Genomic DNA, 23,429 nt, shown 5'->3' with positions numbered 1-23,429 from the left:
GATTTTCCTTTGTATTTAGTAATATATATTAGATTTTTTCATATTAATAAATAAAGCAAATCATTATTTTTTATAGATGATCTGTTGTGTATATATATGTACCATACATCCATACTTGGTACTCTATTAATGAGCACTTGAAGAGAAACTTAAATCACAATCATGGAATTATTTGTTTATAAAGGACCAACAAATTTCAAACAAAAGATAGATAATCTCCTATAGGTAAAAGACTGTTACCATGTTTACTGGGCTCATTTGGGGTATCTAGAATAATAAGTCTAAAAGTCCAAATACAGGGGCACCTACCTGGGTGTTGGTTAAGCTTGACTCTTGGTTTCAGCTCAGGTCATGATCTCAGGGTCATGGCAGGGAGACTGCTGTCAGGCTCTGTGCTCAGTGCCCTTAGTCTGTTTGAGATTCCCTATCTTCCTTTCCCTCTGTCCTTCCCCTCCCTAGTGCTCTCTGTCTCTTAAATAAAATAAATTTTATTAAATAAATCTCTCTCAAACAAGTCAAATATATATTTTTTAAAAGTCCAAATACATTTACAAAAAAAGATTTCAGCACATAAGTGGCAAATGTACGTGCTCATACCTGGATTTTTAATTGAGTTTATTATGGATAATTTTACCCATATGATTTACTCATCTGATATGTCAGGAAAACTGTCAGGCTTCAAGAAGCATATGTGGTTTGCCCATGGCTGCCACAGGGATTTTAATTTAGATTCATGGCATGTGAAAAAATTTTTTTTGGAAAGCAGAAAGAAAATAATTATCAAGTAGCCTTTAAAATCATCACTTTCCTCTAGGACACAATGTAAACAAAAGTCTGGAAAGGATGTCCTCTACTAACAAAAAGCAATGATTCTTTCCTCCTTACTAGTAGAAGATAATCTGAATATCTGACCACGGACATATAAAGACTTAACCATTACAAATGAAGTTTATTCACCTGGTTGGATAAACTAAAATGAGCTTATAATGCATAATTCATGAGTTTATGTAACTAAAAGAGTCATATATTTAAGTCTTCACCATGTTTTAAATCTGGCATTCTCTTATTCTGGTACTGGTCCATTTCCCATAATAAGTTAAATGATTAATATTTCTTCCCTACAGTCTAAGAAGGGGGAGAACTTCATATACAAAGATGGGGAATCTTTGTATATTAAAATTCAGGAAAAAAGCTGGAAAAGGTGAAAACAATCTACAATGACCTCAAATAGTCATTAATGCTTTTATTGGCAATATTTCAACTCATGGGTAAGAAATATTCAAAGGCACAATTTAAAACCTCTTCTAATTAAAGAGAGATAAAAATACGAGTAAATGGAGAATATATTTAAACTGAGACACAGGAATGCCATTTAATGATTATTTTTCATAGTTCTGAAATTTAGGCTATAATTTTTCTTTAAGATTTAAGATGTAAATTTTTATATATCCACTTAGATGTTATTTTTGAGCATCAATTCTTCATAAAACACCGTTACCTTAAATTACATTTTTAGTCTTTTTACAAAAATGTTCATCTTTATAAATGATCTGTGCTTTAGACAGAATTTTGAAACTTAAGCAATCATTTATTTTCAGCTGTGCTCTATAACGTCAGAGCAAAATTGTGACAAACTGAATATTCTATACAGAATTCAGATGGGAAGGCCTTTAGAAATTTCGTTTACTTTAAAACTCACTTCAGATCCTATCTTTCACACAAATCAGATATAAAAGTGGTAGTAATAATGTAATATTATACTGTATGTTAATTAACTGAAATTTAAACAAAAACTTAAAAAAATAAAAACTTTGTTTTATATATTATACATTAATAAACATATGCATTTCAATCTTGAATCACTTTTATACTCAATAATTTTGGCCTTCAGATATGTGTGAGTATACAAATACATCTATAATAGTTTTATTTTAATTATGACTTCATTTTTGTAAGTGTTCATATGGAATATCATTGATAACTACTTTTATTTTAGCATTGATGTACAATATTAATTTCCTATGTCTTTTTTTAATGACACAGAATAACATCCAATGTTGAAAAGTGATTTAAATTACTTAAATATAGTATTACTAAGAGGTACCTAGATGGCTTAGTCAGTTTAGCAGCTAACTCTTGGCTTCAGCTTGGGTCATGGTCTTGGGGTCCTGGGATCAAGCCATGAGTTGGGCTCTGAGCACAGCAGGGAGTCTGTTTGAGGAACCTCCCTCTCGCTATCCCTCTGCCCTCCCCTCCTTACCCACCACCCCCATTCATGTAGGCATGCTCTCACTGAAATAAATATATCCTTAAAAATACATACATACATATATACAGTATGACTAAAACAAAAAGTGGTGGTGATAGTTAACATATCTTGCTAACCTAAGCCTAGTAATTATCTATAATCTTTCTATATGGAATATCCTTAAGGTTATTTATATTCTATTATTCCTCAAATATGCAAATTTAATAAAAACTAACATGTTTGTTCATGAAGAACACATCTGGGAACCTTAAAAAATAAGTGTGTTCACAGTTATTTGATAATAAATATTTGGGGGATACTAAAGATTGTTTACTATGGATGAGTATGATGTGGTTCTGCCCCTGAGGACTTCACAGTTTGGTGGATAAAACAATATGTCAAAATAAGATGTAGTACATAAGTTTATGGAAGAATGTTTAGGAATACTGACTCTCTTGGTTTCCTAGGGCTGCCATAACAAAGTACCACAAACTGGGTAGCCGAAAACAATAGAAATTTATTCTCTCGCAGTTCTGTAGAATTCCATAATCAAGGTATAGGCCATGCTTCCTTTGACGACTCCAGGGGACACCCTGTCTTTGTGTCTTCCAGTGGTGCTGGCAGTCCTTCGTGTTCCTAAGCTTGGAGCTGTATCACTCCAATCTCGGTGTTCATCTTCCTGTGGCCTTCTTCCCTGTGACTCTGTCTTCTCTTCTTGTAAAGACACTAGTCATTGGATTTTGGGACTATTCTAATCCAATAGCATTCTATTCTAACTAATCACTTATGCAAAGAGCCTAATTCCAAAAGGTTCTGAGATGCTGAGCAGACATGAACTTTTGGGAGACATATGCAATCTACTATATTGACCATGTATGAAGAAAAAAAGCAGAAAAAAAGCAAAACAAAACAAACAAAACTTGTCAGACTATAAACTTCAGATTGAAGTGTTTTACAACTTGTGTTTTATCATTAAAGCCAGAGGAAGGGCACAACTTAGCCACTTCTAAATGTTCTTGAAGTATTCAGTTAGGGGTTGTACAAATCCTCAGTTCTGAAATGATTTAACAGAATGTCCTCAAAGATCAAAAAAGTTATTTTGTATTTTTTAAAAAAAGATTTTATTTATTTATTCATGAGACAGAGAGACAGAGATATAGGCAGAGGGAGAAGCAGGCTCCCCATAAGGAGCCCAATGTAGGACTCGATCCTGAACCATGGGATCATGCCCTGAGCCAAAGGCACTGGTGAGCCACCCAGGCGTCCCAGGAGTTATTGTATCTTGTATATCAGTGTATGAAATTTCACCCATGTACTATTAAAAATAACAAACTAAAGAGGACTGTTCTTCACTCCTGCTTGTAGCAGATCTCGAGATACTCTTTTCTTATTAAATAAAGTTATTCATACTTGCGAAAAAGAACAGAAATACAGCTATAATCACTAAAATCAAAGACAGTTATCCCACCTGAGGGCTTCTTAAAGACACCAGACATCTCCCAAATCACAATCTGACAATTAATGATCTGAGTTAATTGGCAGAACAAAGATGAAATAGACACCTTTACCTATAGTGTTTACCAAACAGTATTTCTCTGGCATAAAATGGTAAAATTATTCACCAACATTTGGTTTGAAATTTGGCTTTAATTACTAATTTCTAGGAAGCAGATATATTTTAGTTTTAGGATATATATAAAAAAAAAGATTTATAACATAACATTCAGTTTCCAGTTCTTCTTGAGAAGAACTTTTATGTATTTTTTTTGTGTGCTTTACAAAATGTCTGATAGCTGTTATACCTTCTTCAAAAACCTGATTCTTCAGAAAATGAATTTTTTAATATGCTTTGCTACAAATATGGTCTCCTTATCTCTTTCTTCAACAGTACCTTAAATAATGCAAGTACAAATGCCACTTCTTTAAATATCTGATGGGTCCTCAGCACCCTGGCATGTGGTAGCTTTGTCCCCAAGCCTTTTTTTTTTTTTTGGCCTGTCAGCTGTGAGAAACAGTTTTCTACCAATTACTGTCACAATATGAATAAATTCAAAACTGAAAATATAAGCACTGAATATTTTCAGTACATTTATCCTCAAACCACATTAAAATAGGAATTTAGCATGTAAACAAGGAATTTAGCAAGTAATAAAGAAGCATCACACTGTACTTTGTCTTCTATAAATAAAAACACAATATAAGAAGATAAAGAAAAAAGCATTCATGCACAGAAGAGAAATGGGCAAACGACAGCAAGCTTATGAAATGAAAAGAAAAAAAAGTTACAGCTGCAATGAGAATACCAATTAAGATATATGAGTCCCCAAAATAATGTTACAGAGTTGTTGCTGGGCTTTTCCCTTTCAAAAGATTAATTTTGACTTAATAACAAATATCTTTTGAAGATTTATATAATATTCCTCTTCGTCCAACACCAGTTGTTTCCTTTAGGATGTGGCTCCAAATACACATTAGGCCAGGAGCTGGCTGCTAATATGATTTTGGTTTGAAGCATATTAAGAACATGCGATAAGAATGAGCAATGTTCTTAGGTAATTACTGTTAATACAACCTCAAATAAACAAGATACAGTTGGCTCTTACCCTAAACTGGTTCTGTGCCAAAATCCTTTTTCAGGGGGAAGGGAATGAAAAAATTATAAATTTATAGGTATGACCAATAAATACACAGTATAAACTGGCTATGTATATATACTCCCTGTGGTCTGGTCCATCAACCTTGTTTGGCCAGAACTCTGCTCTCTGAATCACAATCGGTTTTGACACCATGCTGATGATACTCAATTATTTCTAGGACACATTCTTTTAAACTCATTTCCAGAAAAGGCATTATGTTGCCCTGTATGTACTGTCACTCAAACTTCTCAAATGCCTTTTTTATACCTTATTCTTAATGTCCTGTGTACATTATTGAGTGCAGTTTAACCAACACACAGTATGGGAATATATGGGCCTAAAAGTCCTAGTTTGTGTCATTTGTGACACCTGCTGCCCTTCCTCCCTCCTCTGCATGACTTTCCCTTCCCTCCTGCTTATCACCCATATTGGTTCAGTCACCTAGTCAATTCTTTCCTAACGCCCCTCCCAAGTGTGCATTTTTTACAGCCCACTATCACCCCTGACTTCAGATTAGCAAGCACTATGTGCCTGCATTATTGCAGGAGCAGTAGGCTTCACATCATCCTCTTCCATCTGCACTCCAATCCATCACTGCCAGGTGAATCTCCCTAAAATATCCTTTTGTTCATGTCATAAGTCTTACAACTATTCAAAGGCTTCCCATTACCTATGAAAGCATTTCCCAGATCATGGTTCCTAGAATACTAGAGTTTCACAAATTTTAAAATATTTTAGTTAAAAAAAAAAAAAAGGAAGAGGGTAGATTTTCTTGTCAAACATGGCTTAACAGAAAAAGAGGGTCTCCGTACAGCAAGATTTTTTAGATCTATTAATATGTTAAACACATGTTATACATATCCAACGGTGGGAAAGTACACATTTCCCAAATTTATTTCACTGCAGAATCCTTTAACCACAAAACACCTTGTAACCTCTCCCAGAAAACTATGATTTTAAAAAGCACAAATTCTTCAGTTTGCTCTTCATGATTTTCTAAAGTCTGACCTCAAACTATCTCTGAACTTGTCTTTAACTTTTCTATGAATTGCCACCTTCGACTACACTCTACTCTCACCGTACCTTGAGCAAGTTATGTTTATGTATTACTTTGTCCTTCCTCTTGTCTATAAAAACTCTGTCAACCCATTCATAGCCAAATTATGGTTCCTTCAAAAGCCTTCCTTAACCATTCAAGAGCGCAAAAATCTCTTCCTCTTCTGAACTACACCACTAATGCCTCATCGAATGCTCCATGTGGCACTCAATCACAGCTTGAACACAGATCTTCTGGAGACTGGCCATTCCACCTTCCTACCTTGTTAGAAGCGGAAAACCCTTCTCTCTGTAGTGTTCCAGCTGTTCTCTCTTTAAATCTCAGGTCAAATTTGTAGGTTTTCAGGATGATATGAAAGTAATCTAGGTAAGTTGGCGGGGCCAGGTTGAGTTGAGGCACCTACTCCTCTGCCATCCTGCCTCCCACCCCCCGGAGACTTGTCTTTGAATTTAGTTTTTGTTTGTGATTTCTTCTCCCTTACTAGATAGCAAGGTCCTTGAAGGAAAAGGTATGTCTTTTGTATATACCTTATACTACTTACAACTTTGCAGTAATAGGGCCTCAAAAATACTCGCCAAAGAGATAAAAAAATCTTTTTTCGGATAGTGTGCTTTTTACCCTCCAAATGTCTCCACCTTTCTGTCATCTGCCCCATAAAACTGACCTCTATCAATACATAAACAGGTTCCTTGCTCTCTGGCTTCCACTGGAATTCAGAGAATAATAGGGAATACCAATGGGAGACTAGAAGGAAGGAAAAGAATAAGGTCAGAGAACTATTTTGCTGGCTCACTCCTTGTGAGGTCAAATGGGCTGGCTGTCTCCCTTAGCTCGAGGTCACAACTTGAGGTCTCAGACACCACTTCTTCCCCTCGCCCTTTCAGGCTTGGAGGTGGGAGACCTCTGCTGTTAGACCTCCAGTATTGGACTTGTGGTTTCCTACACCATGAGATTTCTCTCTGAGACCCTGCCCACACAATCATACAGTACCTTTATTACCTAATTGGAATATACCATCTGTTTCTTACCTGAGTCCTAACAGATACAGATGGTAGATACAACTCATTTGGCTGTTTTAAAAATATTTATTAGTCTCATAATACTAAGAATAAGCAATGGATTTGTTTTGAGAATATGAAACTAAAAACAAGCAGTAGTCCACAATAAGTCTTGGATTATGATCCACTGGAGAGAAGAAATCATGACTTACTCATCTTTCTATCTACCGCTGTGACTGGAAAAGCCACAGGCACACTGTTTGCAATAAACATCATCTAATCTAATTGAATCTAATCATCTGTGGCAGACACAGTTACTGCTCACCAAACCTGCATGAACTCCTCTACATCTTCTAGGATCCCTTGCAGTTAGGGGGCAGCCATATGGCTAGGTTGCGGTCATTGGAATATGGGTGGAAGTGATATATGCCTCTTCAAGGTCTTGCCCTTAAAATTATCCCAAGCGAGACTTCAGCTCTTTTTTCCCTTAGTCAACCTTGAAGATTTTTTCCAAGTGACAAAATATAAATGAGAGTTACCTGATTCAGAAATCAACATTCATGTTAACCCACTGAATTTTATGGTTTATTTATTAAATACTTATTACAGAATATAAGTATTTCCCACATATAAAAACTTTGCATTTTAAATAATACTTCCGATTTTTAATGCCTATTTAGATATTGTAGCTTTCTTATGCAAACTTTCAATATTTCAAGTTCTGGACTATATAAGGAGTGAAAATACATGTCTTAACAATAACATTATTGACAAACAGAAAAAAAAAAACACCTAAAGGCATCCTTTTTATTTATTTAGCACTAATCTGAGGAGTTCCACCTCCAGACAAGATCCTAGCAGCAGGCTCATGTCTTGTGCCTCTTGCTGCAGCAGTAAGGACAAGGAGAGAAGGGGCTATCATGTGGTTGAAAAAACAAGATAGAAAAAATGTTGTGCCCAGAAATTTAGGCCATTTTTAGATTTGCTGAGTATTTTGTGTCCCCTCTTGCCCGAGCTTATTTTAGATTTTCAGCTTAAAAGCATTTCTCTTCAAAAAGTAAGAGTAAAAGAAAGGAATACAGATGTCATACTCTGTTGTCCATTAAAAATATACTGTCTTCTCAAGCAGTGGATTAAGCTTTTGAAATTTTTAAAGATTTATTTATTTGAGGTAAGTGTAGAGGGACAGAAAGAGTCTTGAGCAGACTCCCTCCTGAGCACATAGCCTAATGTGGGGCTCAATCTCACAATCCTGAGATCAAGACCTGAGCGGAAACCAAGCATTGGATGTTTACCCCAACTATGCCACCTGGGCAACCCAATCTTTTGAAATTTTTATGCTTCAAATATTTTTAGCCTTTTTGTGGATATTTAATACTGATATTTACACTGTGGCATATTACCAAATAAGAACATATTTGATATCTACAAATATTTACTTAGGAAAAATCAAATATACACACACATATAAATTCCTACACAAAGGTAGACAGCTATTTTGTATTCTTTGAGAGTTTTAAAAATCTCATCTCCCTTTTTTGAGATTTAGTCTTTTTAGTATATGTTGTACTGAGTTGAGCAATGTCCTCGGCTTTTTGTTCCATTCACAGTTTAAATATGCCATTTTGTTAGAACTTGTTTTTAAATGCCTTAGACAATTATTATGTACATAATGTGTCACAAAATTGGTATGTGTTTAATGACTATGTGGGAACACATCAGGCCCCTATCTTGCTGCCATCACATTTCTTGTGGCTATAGTTACAGATATTTTTTGTAGTTGCCCTTTTAAAACTCTAGTTATAACACTCCTTATGAGAGAGTTTCTATCCTTTCATCAGCACCATTAACAGATACAGTGTCAGAACTGTTTTTTTTTTTTTTTTTTTTTTTTTTTTTTTAAAGATTTTATTTATTTATTCATGATAGACACAGAGAGAGAGAGGCAGAGACACAGGCAGAGAGAGAAGCAGGCTCCATGCACCGGGAGCCTGACGTGGGATTCGATCCCGGGTCTCCAGGATCGCGCCCTGGGTCAAAGGCAGGCGCTAAACCGCTGCGCCACCCAGGGATCCCGTCAGAACTGTTTTTGTATTGTTCTGTTGATCTTTCTATTCTCCTTAAAACAAAACCTATTTTTCCGGCAGTATTCTGAAGCTTCTAAACTTCTAATGCATACAACAGGATACATATGTAACTCACCAAACACTACTTTCCTCGGCTATCATAAACCCTAAAATTATATATTGAATGCTCTCTAGTTTCTACTTTACTAATAAATTTTCTCCTTGATGATCGGGATTAGGGGAGAAGGCTCACTCTCTGTTTTATACAACAAATGAGAACCTACACCGTTGATTTAAAATATGAAACAGGTGTCTGTATGTGTGTGCATATGTGTACACATTTATGTATTGTTTTTCCCCATAGAGTTAAATATAAAAGCATTCTTTCTGTATAATCTCTGTTTATTTCTTTTTTGCAGGAAGTTACAACTCCATCTAAGTGGTCTTAGTATAGCTCTGATATATATCTGCTCTGACTTTTAAAAATATATATGAACCCAAACACTTCCCAAGAAAGAATGAATTCTATCAAACAAGAGTTTAGGATAATCATGGCCAGAACATGAATTTCCATTGAACAAATATGGACATAAATGTATTTGTATGTATAAAGGAATTTTCCATACTTATCATACAAGAAGTGTCCTATCTAGTTCTAGGTTTACTAATTACAGGTCTCAGTAAATGAAAATGTAAACAATTCTATGATAAAAACTAAATATCACAAAGTATGTATTATATGGAATAATATAAAACAGATTTATATCATGAGGGGTTACATATAATAAAGCCTCTACCTTCAATGATCCCTTTAATATTTTCCACATTAAAAAATATATTTTCCACAGTAAAATAACTTATTATGTACTGGCATAGAAAGATGACATTAAAAAATCTGTATGACTATCTTCACATACTATAACCAGTAAGGTGAAAAAAGAAACCCTATATAAACCTAATATCTGGGACACCAGGGAGGCTCAGCGGCTGAGCATCTGCCTTTGGCTCAGGGCATAATCCCGGGTCCTGGGTTCAAGTCCTGCATCAGGCTCCCTGCAAGGAGCCTGCTTCTCCCTCTGTCTGTGTCTCTGCCTAGCTCTGTGTCTCATATGAATAAATAAATCTTAAAAAAAATAAACCTAATATCTTACAAGTTATCTATGTGAAAATATAGTGGCAATTTGATGGATGTTGAGTGCCAAAGAACTTGCAACCCATATCCTAGATTGTTACATGAGATGATGGAGATTTTAAAGGAGTTGATACAAAACTAAGTTTAAAAGAGCAGCCAAAGGAACTAACCAGAAGAGCTGATGGTGATATGGTAGGGCAGTCAGGGAAAGGACTTAAGGAGATAGAGAAATGGTAATACCTAAGGTAAAAAACTATGGTAACTAAAGATAAAAGGGGTATTTGATAGAAGTAGGTTCAGGGAAAATCTTAATGTTCTAGTTTAAAATAAAAAGGTTATATTATGTAAACTGCTTGGCCTTTTGCTACAATAAGAGACTCATCAGTTATCTGGGGAATTAGAAGTAATCCTCAAATATGGTATAAGTATTAAAGAAAAAAAGGAAAAGAGGAGGAGAAGAAAAAATACAAAATAACCTGTTAAACCATCTAAATGTCATACGATATTCTTTACTTCTGAATTTTATCTCTTAGGCTTTCAATAAAATAGACTGAGAAACACTTCAAGATTTGAAAATCCTAAGAAAGAAAACAGTTAAGGTAAAACAAAACTAATTGGAGACCATAATTTTACTTTACACATAGAAAAATCTAAATTAAGAAGTTGGAATCTTAAGAAGAAAACTGGTCCAACATAAATGGTAAGACTCAATAAAGGATCTAAGAGCTGAGGTCTGTTATTGACATCAGAACTTGGAAGAGTTTGATTCCAGGTTTCAGTCTCTAAAGCAAAATATGAATCTCTACCAGTAGAAGAGCAGTACTTACTCAGATCATATTAAAATGGTAAGAACGAATAAGACAGGGAACGGGAAAAGAGGGAATAGGAAAGTGAAACAGAATTGGCAACTCTGTATAAAACAACTCCAGGCTTAGTTTGAAGAAGTGATAAAAGTTCCCTACTTGTCATTTCCATTCTGCCTATATTCTCAAAACTTTGTGAGAAGTCCCTTGAGTTAATCAATATGCTCTCCCTAATTACTTACCAGTAACTGTATGGCATATCCCCTAAGATTCCTATATATGCCAAATTACTAAAACCATCTCCTTAGGCCTTCACGCTTGTCTTACATTAAGACCTTGAAATACCGTCTGGCTCTTTGCACTTGTGAAGAATGAATAATCTTTTAGATTCACCATTTAAAGGCATGATCTCTGTGTCAAGCAGGGCTTAATCAGGATCACACGTTCCCTTTTCTCTAGGGACCAGCTGCTAAGGCAGACGACATTTATGGTCACTCATGCTCTTGCTGGGTCGCCATAGCTCCCAGCTCTCATGAAGAATAAATAACGGCAGAAACCAAGATATACTATAAACATTACCTTTTGGATTGGTGGCTGTGAAAAAAAGGTTGGGTTAGCTGATAGCAAAGGGACATTTCAACATTAAGATTCTAAAATAGAGAGAGTGGTTGAGTTTAGGGATGAACTTTGTTTACACTTTAAATCTGAAAATCTGAATATACTTTTAAATGGTTGTAACAAACAGCTCGGTAAATGACAAACAGCTTTTGCCTTGCCTGACCTCAGTTCATTGGTACACAGCACATACCAGGGTAAAAACACTTGCCCAGTAAAATGTCAACAATGTTATTTCAAAAAATCTCAGAGGACAGGCCTAAAATATGTATATGATTTCAGATCCAGAAAAAAGGCAGAGAAGCCAGCAACAATTTGACAGATATAATAACTATGCCCCAATCAAGTGATGTAAAATATAAGAAAACTACATGCTTAAATCCCAAATAGTATATAAAAAAAATAGTATGTTTGACTTTTCCAGTAATAACTTTTAAATGTAATGAACTCTTACCTGCCCCCTGATAAATCAATGGTACAGGTAATCCAACATGCCTGGCAACCAAAATATCTTGTATATTTGGTTTTGAAAGCAAGTATTTACCCAGACTGCCCTCCTACAGTGTGCCAGGCCTTGTGTTACTAAAGTTTTAGGGGTCAGAGGGTCAGAGGAACCCTTAACCATGCATTAAAACAAAGCCTGGTAAATTGCTAAAAAACTGGTCTATATGTTTTTTTTCTTTTTTTAAAAGATTTTATTTATTCCTGAGAGACACAGAGAGAGAGGCAGAGACATAGGCAGAGGGAGAAGCAGGCTCCATGCAGGAAGCCCGATGCAGGACTCGATCCCAGGACCCCAGGGTCACGAGCTGAGCCAAAGGCAAGATGCTCAACCCCTAAGGCACTCAGGCATCCCTTTATGTTCTCTTAAGAGCAGTGTTTCATTGTTCCAAAGTGCATAGATTCACAAACTGAACCTCAGAGAGAGATGACAGATGGTTTAAAAATGGTGAAGAAAGAATTAAAAACAGAAGAATCAACCGAATAACTACTTGAAAAGTATTTAGAGCTCCAAATCACCTCATTGCTTCAGCTCAGTAGCTGGCTGCCATGTCTATTCTCACCCTAGCAGAAGTTTGGGGTTTTCCTCTCTGGAGAGGTCTCTGAACTCAGAATGCCAGGTACATACCCTAAATCTATCACTAACCCTAACTTTACCACTAACCCCTAAACTTAACTCTAATCCTAACCCTCTGCAGAGGTCATTGAACTGCAGGATATCAAGTTCATACCCTAACCCTAACTATAGCCCTAACCTTAGATCTGAGGGAGAAAAAAAAAAAAGATGTGGTATAATATATAAAACTGAATATTACTCAGCCATTAAAAAGAATGAAATCTTGCCATTTGCAAGGACATGGATGGAGCTACAGAGTATTACGCTAAGTGAAATAACTATGTCAGAGAAAGACGAATACCCTAAGATTTCACTCATGTATGCAATTTAAGAAACAAAACAAACTAGGGGCTCCTGGGTGGCTTACTCGGTTAAGCATCTGCCTTTGGCTCAGGTCATGATCACAGGGTCCTGGGATCAAGTCCTGCATCGGGCTCCATGGGGAGCCTGCCTCTCCCTCTCCCTCTGCTTCCCACTCCCCTACCTGCCACTCCCCCTGCTTGTGCTCTCTCTGTCAAATAAATAAGTAAAATCTAAAAAAAACAAAACAAATGAGCAAAGGGAAAAAAAGGAAAAGGCAAAGCAAGAAATAGACTCTTCACTAGAGAGAAATGATGATTATGGGGGTGGTGGGGGAGATGGGTGAACTAGATGATGGGGATTAAGGAGGGTACTGGCTGATTTATGTATGGAAGCACTAAAACACTACACTGTACACTTGAAACTACTATTATGCTGTATATTAACTAACTTAACTAACTTAACTTTAAAAAATCAGCCAAAGGAAACAGACAAACATACTACAAAGTTGCCCGGTGCTAGTAAGACTGTGAAGAAGAGGAAACTCACCTACATTGCCGGTGACCATATAAAGTGTTAAGACCTTCTTAGTAAGTACTCTGATAGTATTTATTAATGAAAAATTGCACATACCCTTTGCCACAGCAATGACATTTCTGGGAATGTATCTTAAAGATGTAGAAGCATGAGTAGGAAAGTATATTTGTATAGGATGTTTACTGGAGCGTTTTTAGTGGTTAGCAGGAAAGAAACTGCTAGCAACTCAAATCCCATCAGTGTATTAATCAAAGGTTAAACAAACTGTGGTATATCCATATTACAGAAATATTCAACTAATTAAAGAAGTGCATTAGGTCTGTCTTCTAACTAAATGATGATCTTCATTTACTGTTTTTTTTTTTAAAGATTTTATTTATTTATTCATGAGAGACACAGAGAGAGAGGCAGAGACATAGGCAGAGGGAGAAGCAGGCACTCCATGGGGAGTCTTATGCGGGACTTGATCCCAGGCCCCTGGGATCACAACCTGAGCCAAAGGCAGACACTCAATCACTGAGCTACACAGGTGCCCTCTTCATTTACTGTTAAGTAAGAAGGACAAGTGGCAGGGAAAGGTAAATATAACAGTGCCACTTTTGTAAAAAAATAAAATAAACAATACTCCCGTGCAATTTGGGTCATGCTGTATAAAGAAAAATTAAGTAGAACTCTTTTAATCTGCTCATTCCCTCACTTAATTGTTTTTTTCAAATGGCACATTCTCAGAGAGATCTTTCTGGAACTTACTAAATTGTCACCCTATCCCCATTCTGTAATATTCTTGCCCATTACCTGGCTTTATAGTTTTTCATATTTCTACATGACATTATATTACATATTCATTTATTTATTATCTATATCTCTCTAAAATAAAAACTCCATGCAGGTGGAAAAGGAGCTTTGTGTTGTTTGCTATTGTGTCCCTAGCGCCTAAAATAGTCTCTGAACCATAGATATTAGTCAATATATATTTGCTGAATAAAGAATAGATTACACCTCATGTATAAAAACTGAAAATACACATGGGCAGGGACAAGAAACTAAAATAGCAAATAAAAATATTGATTTGATTGGGTGATGGAACTGACAGCAACTTAAAACAAACAAACAAAAGCTTCCTTTTAATAAGCGGTAATTTGTTAAGCTCCTCTACTGTTGAACACTGGGAATAGTAAGTCCTCAAATCCGGAAGACAGAGAGGGAGAGGAAGAAAGACAGGGAAGTCTAAACTGTGTATGCCTGAGTGATGCTATGAAGAAACGGCACAAATGAGAAAATAGTTTTTCCAAATACCTATAAACTACATATGTTGGATATAGTGGTATTTCACAAAATAGCTTTGCCTTGGTATGTAAACAAATGCACAAGAAATGAAAATATATTTCAATGGCAGATTCTGGTAACAGAATAAAATAATTGCAAGTGATGTTGGAAAAGGCAAGCATCACAGACTCCTAGCAGAGTAAGAACACTCTTGTGATCTAACCTGAAGATGCTTATTTAACCCATAACTCAAATTCTTTAACTCTGAAAAATGTCTATGTGCATATTTAAAGCACAGATACCAGACATACATACTGTTCTTCTAAAACTAGGATAGTTAACAGGATAGATATATTAAAGGTTCTCAAAAATAATTACATATAACAAAACTAATTGGAATCCATTTCTATGTTCTTATACTCTTAGAAAATCTTATATGTTAAAAAAATAAAGGCTAACAATTATGTATATATTTTCTGGATAATAGTCTCACTTTTTATATTTAACTGTATAATGTTTAACAAAATGTAATTTTTTTTCTCAGTAAGGGCACTGTTTTTACATACAGTTGTGCAAATATTAATTTTCAAATAAAGCCATCTGAGGGTATCCTGTTAAAGGATAAAGCACACACCATCCACAGAGACAAAGAATTCTGTAAGAACAATGAACACGTTCTTAATCCTTTAGTTCACCCACAATCCATGAATATTTTAAAATCATATACAATATGAAATCTCTACAAGATAAGCATTAAACAAAAGAAATAACTTTTGTCGATTTTGCTCAAAAAACACTTTAAAATGAGAATAAAATAATTTCCGTGAAAAAGCAACTTGTTATCTGTGACTGTTACTTGGTTGTTCACTCAAGAAATATTTTAATACTGTAAATAATGAGCTAGTATTCCCAAAAAGTGAATTGTAGGTTATTTGCAAAAACATGAAATGATTTTTCAATATTACAGAAAACAAGCTTGTATTGTGTTCCTATAACACTCATCTTCCATCCTGAGAGGCTCTTATGAAAATAACCTACACGATAAAACCTATAACCTCACGAGCTACCTTCTTTTTCTTGTTTAAATAGTAAAGATGAATAAACTGACTTTTAGGTACATATTACATTTTCTACATATGACTAAACACATATTTAGATATCAAATGTAGACATATTTAGTTAAAATCAATTAAACTGAGAAGTCCTTCCCTTCTGGCTGTCTATATTTTTCTTTAATCCTGGTCAGTGTAAACCCTTATTACCAGTAATTTGCCACTATAACGCTGAGGAAAAATGCTAGCCTCACGATTTTTGTCATTTTTCCCCCCTCTTCCCCTGCAGGCTGCTACTGTTGATGGCCTTTATGGAAATATAAATTCAATCAGCAGCTGCAAATTTCATGAGACGTCCATCTTCATGCTGAATTTCTAACTGAGTGTCAAAACAATCTGTGGATTTCTCCCTGATGAAACACACATTGAATTGTAAATTTCTGCAATTTCCTCATGTTTGAATTTCAGCTGCAGTAAAATAGTGCTAGCCTAGATACATTGCCTATCAGACTGAAATAAGTAATTTTCTCTTCTTATCCCCTTCATGCCATTTAAAGAGTTAAATTTTTAAACCCATGGAAGAAAATATTTCCTCCAAATTAAACAATTACATTTTCAACACAATTATAAGAAAATTAGGATATAAAAACCAGTAATATATTTGATATGTTTTTAAAAGACTTTTGCTCTAAGAGACTTACTTGTTCTATATGGTTATCTGATTAATTACTTATTCATTTTGTATTTGGGGGTGAATAATGCTAAGAGCTTTTATAAAATTAATATTTCTATATATAATGTCAAGACAGTATATAAATGAAATGCAGCCACAAAATAATTACTAGTAACTCAAGTTAAATGAGATAGATTTTCATTAAGTATCGCCAAAAGTAAAAATATTGAAACAAAAAAATTACAGCAGCTAGACTAGGCATTTTTCATCATACTTAAAACTTAGTTAATTTTTTCACCAAAGAATCACCTTTAACTGAATAGCCAACAGAACTGCTTTTAAATAAAGCACTTTTATGAAGCCTATGGTAATTTTATAACTAAATAAGCAAAACTATTGTGTTAAAAAGGATACCTTAAGAAACTAAGTGACTTGCATTCTTGTTCTTACAAACATCTTTTCATTAATGTTGCTTACAAAATAATTCTGAATGCTATTTAAAAATTCACCAGCACACTGTACTAAGCAAACCTTACAGATGGTTTGTAAAACAAGTCATGAGGGGTACCTGGGTAGCTCAGTGGTTGAGCATCTGCCTTTGGCTCAGGTCATGATCCCAGAGTCCTGGGATCAAGTCCCATATCAGGCTTCCCACAGGGAGCCTGCTTCTCCCTCTGCTTCTCTCTCTGTTTCTCATGAATAAATAAATAAAATCTTGGGGGAAAAAAAAGTCATGAAATGACAATAATTCATTCAACAAACATTTTTTGAGTATCTCCTATATATCAGGTAGTTTTAACGAGGCCATAGGGAAACAAAACTGTACAGAACACAGACCTTTACCTCAGGAAAGTAGACTAGTTGAGAGCAAAGAAAATAATTTTTTAAAACTTAGTGAAATAAGTGCTATACATGGGTACATTAAAGGAGGACAAATTTAGGAGAGTACTAAGAGAGACTATTATCTCATGAGCAGTATAGAAGCTTTCCAAAAGAGTCCTAGTTTCTAAGCTTTGTTTCTGCTATAGACATATAGAAATGATAGATAAAATACCTTTAAAAATAATACATTGCTAATCTTTTTAAAAGGAAAATTCTTCAAGTGCTAGAAACAAACAGACATCAAAGCCAGAACCCTAAGCTTGAGCTTGACAATGGCAATACATATGGTTTCAGAACCATCTCTAGGCCCTAAGGGCTGAGGCCATGGAAGTATAATTTTAAAATCCCTTATCTGGGAAAAACCACACCTTTAGCTGGTGAGCATCTGTATAAAACTCACAGTACCAGAGAAACGAGCTACTAATGAAAAAGTAAAAGTAGAAAAACTGTGCCCAAAAACTCTGCAAAGGAGCAAAGAAGGCAATCATTCGTTTAAGGACTGGAATGGGATTGGAGAAATCTCACCAGTAAAAAATAATTCTAGAGGAGTATCCTATATATATGAAGTTTTCAAATTTATACAGTTTACATGATGTGAACATCATAAATTTAAAAATAAGATAAAATCTGACTGGACCTCTGAAATCCTTAAGGACCCAGAAGACATAAATGTAAATAGCCCTGGAAGAATAATCACATACTACATTGGACTGCCAGAGAGGGAATAATCCCTACCAAAGAGAAGTTCATAATAAAAAAGTGACAACTTCCAAGAAGTCACCATGAGGGGAGAGTTTTAGCTGATGCAATAAACAAATTAGCCTCCAGAAACTTACAAATACAGTAATCTGAAAGTGGCTATAGCCACAAGATTTTAAAAAGGAGAAAAAGAAGTCACAATGTAAAACGTGGTCATATGATATATGAACTAAAATATTCTTAAAAGAACTAAAGACAGGGGCACCTGGGTGACTCAGTGGTTGAGCAACTGCCTGTGGCTCAGGCCATGATCCCAGGGTCCTGGGATCAAGTCCTGCATCAGGCTCCCTGCAGGTAGCCTGCTTCTCCCTCTGCCTAGGACTCTGCTTCCCTCTCTGTGTCTCTCATGAATAAATTAAAAAATCTAAAAAATTAAATTAAATTAAAAAATAAAAGAACCAAAGAGAAACTCAATAGTCACTGAGGAATAAAAGAAAACCTCAAGGGATATGGAGAGAATGACCTATATCTCTCTTTTTTTTTATTTCTTTTTTTTTTAAGATTTTATTTATTTATTCATGAGAGACACAGAGACAGAGAGAGAGGCAGAGACAGAAGCAGACTCCATACAGGGAGCCTGATGTGGGACTCGATCCCGGGTCTCCAGGATCACGCCCTGGGCTGAAGGCAGCGCTAAACCGCTAAGTCACCAGGGCTGCCCGACAATCTATATCTCTACTAATAGACATTCCAGAAGGAAACGGAAAGAAGGGGTAAAGGCACAATATTTGAAAAGATAGTAATAGCAGATAGTTTTCCAAAACTGATGAGCCACAGGAACCCTTTCCCAGATGCAGGAAAAACAAAAATCAGGAAAAATTAAAAAACCTATAGCTATATAAACTGCAATGAAAACACAGAAATCAAAGACAGAGGATTCTAAAAAGCAATCAGCAAAAAAAGAGCAAGAGAAGGAGGAAGAGAAACAACATATAATGCTGAAAACAGTAAAGGGGTTACAGAAGGCTAGGGAAGGGGTTATAAGTTTATCAATCAGAACTGGTAGAGATAGAAAAAGGTAAAAGTATGATTAAGAGAAAATGTGAATAAAGTGATAGAAATAAGTCCAAATATATCATAAAATTTGAAATAATAAATAATAAAAAGATTATACTCATCTCTCAAAGGGCTGAATACTCTCAGAATGTTTTAAAAATCCACAGGTTTTAGAGGGTTTTTTTTCTTCTAAGTTTTACATAAATTCTAGTTAGTTAACATACAGTGTAATATTAGTCTCAGGTATACAATTCAGTGATTCGACAAATCCATACAATGTCTGGTACTTATCACAAATGCACTCCTTAATCTCCATCACCTATTTAACCATCATCCTTCCACCCACCTCCTTTCTGGTAACCCTAAGTTTGTTCTCTACAGTGAAGAGTCTGTTTCTTGGTTTGCCTCTCTCTTTCCCTTATGATCATTTGTTTTGTTTCATAAATTTCACATATGAGTGAAATCATATGGTATTTCTTTCTCTGACTTATTTTTCACTTAACATGTTTTCTAGCTCCATTCATGTCATGGCTAATGCCAAGATTTCATTCACTTTTTTAATGGCTGAGCAATATATCATTGCATATAGATACCACATCTTCTTTATCCAATTCATCAGTCAAGGGACATTTGAGTTCTTTCCATAATTTGGCTATTGTTGATAATGCTGCTATAAACATCAGGGTTCGTGTATCCCTTGGAATCAGTATTTTTGTATCCTTTGGCTAAATACCTAGTAGTGCAATTACCCCATCACAGGGTAGTTATGTTTTTAACTTTTTGAGGAACCTCCATACTGTTTTCCAGAGTGGATGCATCAGTTTGCATTCCTGCCAACAATGTGGAAGTTTCTCCTTTCTTCACATCCTCACCAACACCTGTTGTTTCCTGTGTTTTTTATTTTAGCCATTCTGACTGGTATGAGGTAGTATCTCATTATACCTTTGATTTGTATTTCCCCAACGGTGAGTAATGTTGAGTATCTTTTCTTTTTTTTTTTTTTTTAAAGATTTTTATTTATTTATTCATGAGAGACACACACACACACAGAGGCAGAGACATAGGCAGAGGGAGAGAAGCAGGCTCCATGCAGGGAGCCCGATGTGTTGAGCATCTTTTCATGTCTATTTGCCATCTGCACATAGAAGCAGAGGTTTGAGAGCCAAAGAGACCTGAAGATGGAGGAAGGAGTCACAAGTCAAGAAACACAAGTGGTCACTAGAAGCTAGAAAACAGAAGAAAACAGATTCTCCTCTAGATCTTCTAAAAGGAACAAAGCCTAACACCTTGATTTTAGCCCAGAGAGAATAATTCTGGACCTGACACTAAGAACTATAAAATAATAAATTTGTTTTAAGTCACTAAATTTGTGGTAATTTATTACAACAGGTATAGGAAACTATACTTGCCATAAAGTTAGAAATAAGAAAATTCATAGAAGGAATACCAAACCAAGTTTCCTAATATATTTAGGAATTCTTTAAAAAGCTCAAAATAATTCATAGGTCAAAGAAGAATTTATAGTGGAAATTATAAGGTAGTTAAAACTTTATCAGATCCAATATATGAAGTACTGAGAGAAGTATCCTAATTATTATTTGTGGGGAAAAAAATCTATCCCAAATATCAGGAAAGAACACTAAAAGTTAATTAACATTTAATTTAATTAATTCTGAAAACAATACCAATAGGAGGGAAAAACAAAAGAAAGCAAAATACATGAAATAACAAGAGGAGAATTAATGTTTAATGAAATAGAATAAGAAGAAACTACAAAATTAAAAGCTGGATCTTTCTTATTAATTGGTTAAGTTTTAAAGATTTTATTTATCTATTTATTTATTTAGGGAGAGAGCATGAGTGAGAGCCAACAGAGGGAGAGGTACAAGCTGACTCTGAGCATGATGTAGGAGTCAATCTCCTGACCCTGAGAAAGAAGATGTGGTGCATATATATACAAAGGAATATTACTCAGCCATCAGAAGAGATGAATACCCAACATTTGCTTCAACGTAGATGCAACTGGAGGGTATTATGCTGAGTGAAATAAGTCAATTGGAGATGGAAAATCATCATATGGTTTCACTCATATATGGAATATAAGAAGTAGTGAAAGAGATTATAAGAGAAAGGAGGGGAACTGAGTGGGAAAAATTAGGAGGGAAACAAACCATGAGAGACTCCTAACTGTAGGAACCGAAGTGTTGTGGAAGGGGAGGTGGATGGGGGGATGGGGTAACTGGGCGATGGGCAACGAGGAGAGCACTTGATGGAATCAGCACTGGGTGTTATACAATATGTTGGCAAATTGAATTTAAATTTTAAAAATGCAAAAAAAAAAAAAGTCACTTAAAAAGAAAAAGAGAATCAGAGGCTTAACTGACCAAGCCATCAGGTGCCCCTGTTGGTTAAGTTTTAAAAGGCTAGGGCAGCCCCGGTGGCGCAGCAGTTTAGCACCGCCTGCAGCCCAGGGCATGATCCTGGAGACCCTGGATTGAGTCCCACGTCAGGCTCTCTGTATGATGCCTGCTTCTTCCTCTGCCTGTGTCTCTGCCTCTCTCTCTCTCTCTCTGTCTCTATGAATAAATAAATAAAATCTTAAAAAAATAATTAAAAAAATACTTTAAAAAAAGTTTTAAAAGGCTAGTATAAACAATATTGAAAATCTACAAATATATGTAGAAGTATCAGAATACTATGAACAATTTTATGTCAATAAAGGTGAAAATTTAAGCCAAACATTTTCCCAACACACAGAAATTATAAAAATGGATCAAAGAAGAACTAGAGATACTAAATAGAAGCTGCAACTATCAAAGAAATTGAATTAATAGTCAAAAATCTTACTGCAAAAAACACCACTGAGCCCCAAAAGTCTACCAAGTACATTTTCCAGGATGCACAGGGATAGATAATCCATTTTACAATCTATTCAAGAGAACACAGAAAGAGGAAAATGCCTCCGTTCTTTTTAAGAGGCTAGCATAATCTGATAACAAAATCAGAGGAGGTCAGTTCAAGAAAGGAGAAAAAGCCAACCTCATTTAAGATATGTAAAAATCGTTTATTAAAAAAACAACAAAAACAAAACAAAACAAAAAAAACATTGGTGTCGGTATCCTCTCTGGTATTTTCCTTACTCTCTTGATAGATAAGGCAGACTTTTTTTAAGAAGTTATATTTTATTCAGCACTACTGAATTTTTGTAGCAGGAGACTTTTTGAGGTTTTAGTCTGTCTTGTTGCTGGAAAAAGGCATCTAAGAGACTTTAAAGCTCTTCTTAATTTGCTATAAACTTACTAAAGTGTATTGCACCTTTAAACTTACTGAAGTAAACACCTATAAACTTACTGAAGTGTACTGCTATTCTACTTGTTCAGAAGAAAAATGGTGGCCGTTTGGTAGGAACTGGGTATACCTTCACCATCAACCCTCCGGGGAAAGAAAAGAGACAAAAGGAAGAGCAAGGTAGGGTAAGGAAGAAAGTGGACGTAAGAAAAAGGTGGGGTAAAGGGGATGAGAATAGAATAGCAGCTAATATTTATACAGCTCGAACTTTGTCCCAGAAATTCTCTTAAACACTATCAAATTTACTTCCTGGATCTCCAAAAATAACAGTATGAGGACAGGTACTATCATTATCCCCATTGCACAGAGAAAGAAACGAGTAAAAGAGATCAACTACAATCATTGCAATTTTCTTTGTGGGATTAGGTAACTAAGAGGACTCATAAACAGCAGTGAAAAATAAATCTCTATGAAGGAAAGGTAATGTTTTGATCAATCATCTTTTCCACCTTAAAGATTATGTAGTATAATCTCCTTATTTTATGGATGAGAAAATGGAGACTTTTTAAGGGAAAGAGAATTACACAGGCAAGGTAACCAAACCCTAAAGTTACAGAGTCAGGACAAGAAAACCAATCTTCATACTCTTTTCATTTGTATTGATACTTTCTTTGGATAAAATTTAGTGACAAATTAGGGGAACTTGGCTGGCTTAGTCAGTGGAGCACATGACTTTCGATCTTGGAATTGTTGGTTTGAGTCCCACATTGGGTGAAGAGATTCCTTAAAAATAAAAAAAAAATGTATATTAAAAAAAAACTTAGTGATGAACTAAAAATACTTTCACAGTATACTGCTCATGATATTCTAACCAGACAACATGAGATATGCAATAGTGTCATTAAACTCAATAGATAAACACCATGTAGTTTGCTGAAGTTCCTTCTTTTTTATTTTACTTGTTCCAAGTAAAAGGTCTTAAAGTATTCCAAAAGGCACTGGAA

The 23,429-nt window shown here is 35.2% G+C and overlaps 1 protein-coding gene and 1 long non-coding RNA gene across 2 annotated transcripts in view; both read right to left on the bottom strand.

The window, feature by feature from the left end:
* The window catches only part of NDUFAF2 (NADH:ubiquinone oxidoreductase complex assembly factor 2), a 147,602-nt gene that overhangs the window by 81,024 nt on the left and 43,149 nt on the right, over nucleotides 1-23,429 (bottom strand). The window lies entirely within an intron of this gene.
* LOC125753128 (uncharacterized) overlaps nucleotides 21,947-23,429 on the bottom strand; it is a 28,477-nt gene continuing 26,994 nt past the window's right edge. The window contains exon 3 of the long non-coding RNA XR_007404197.1: nucleotides 21,947-23,208. This is a non-coding gene — a long non-coding RNA (uncharacterized LOC125753128). The remainder of the gene's footprint in view (nucleotides 23,209-23,429) is intronic.

This window comes from Canis lupus, chromosome 2 (genome assembly GCF_003254725.2).
Source record: "Canis lupus dingo isolate Sandy chromosome 2, ASM325472v2, whole genome shotgun sequence".
Classification (NCBI taxonomy): domain Eukaryota; kingdom Metazoa; phylum Chordata; class Mammalia; order Carnivora; family Canidae; genus Canis; species Canis lupus.
Note: the sequence above shows the minus strand (reverse complement) of the source record. Positions and strands in the feature narration are given on the sequence as shown.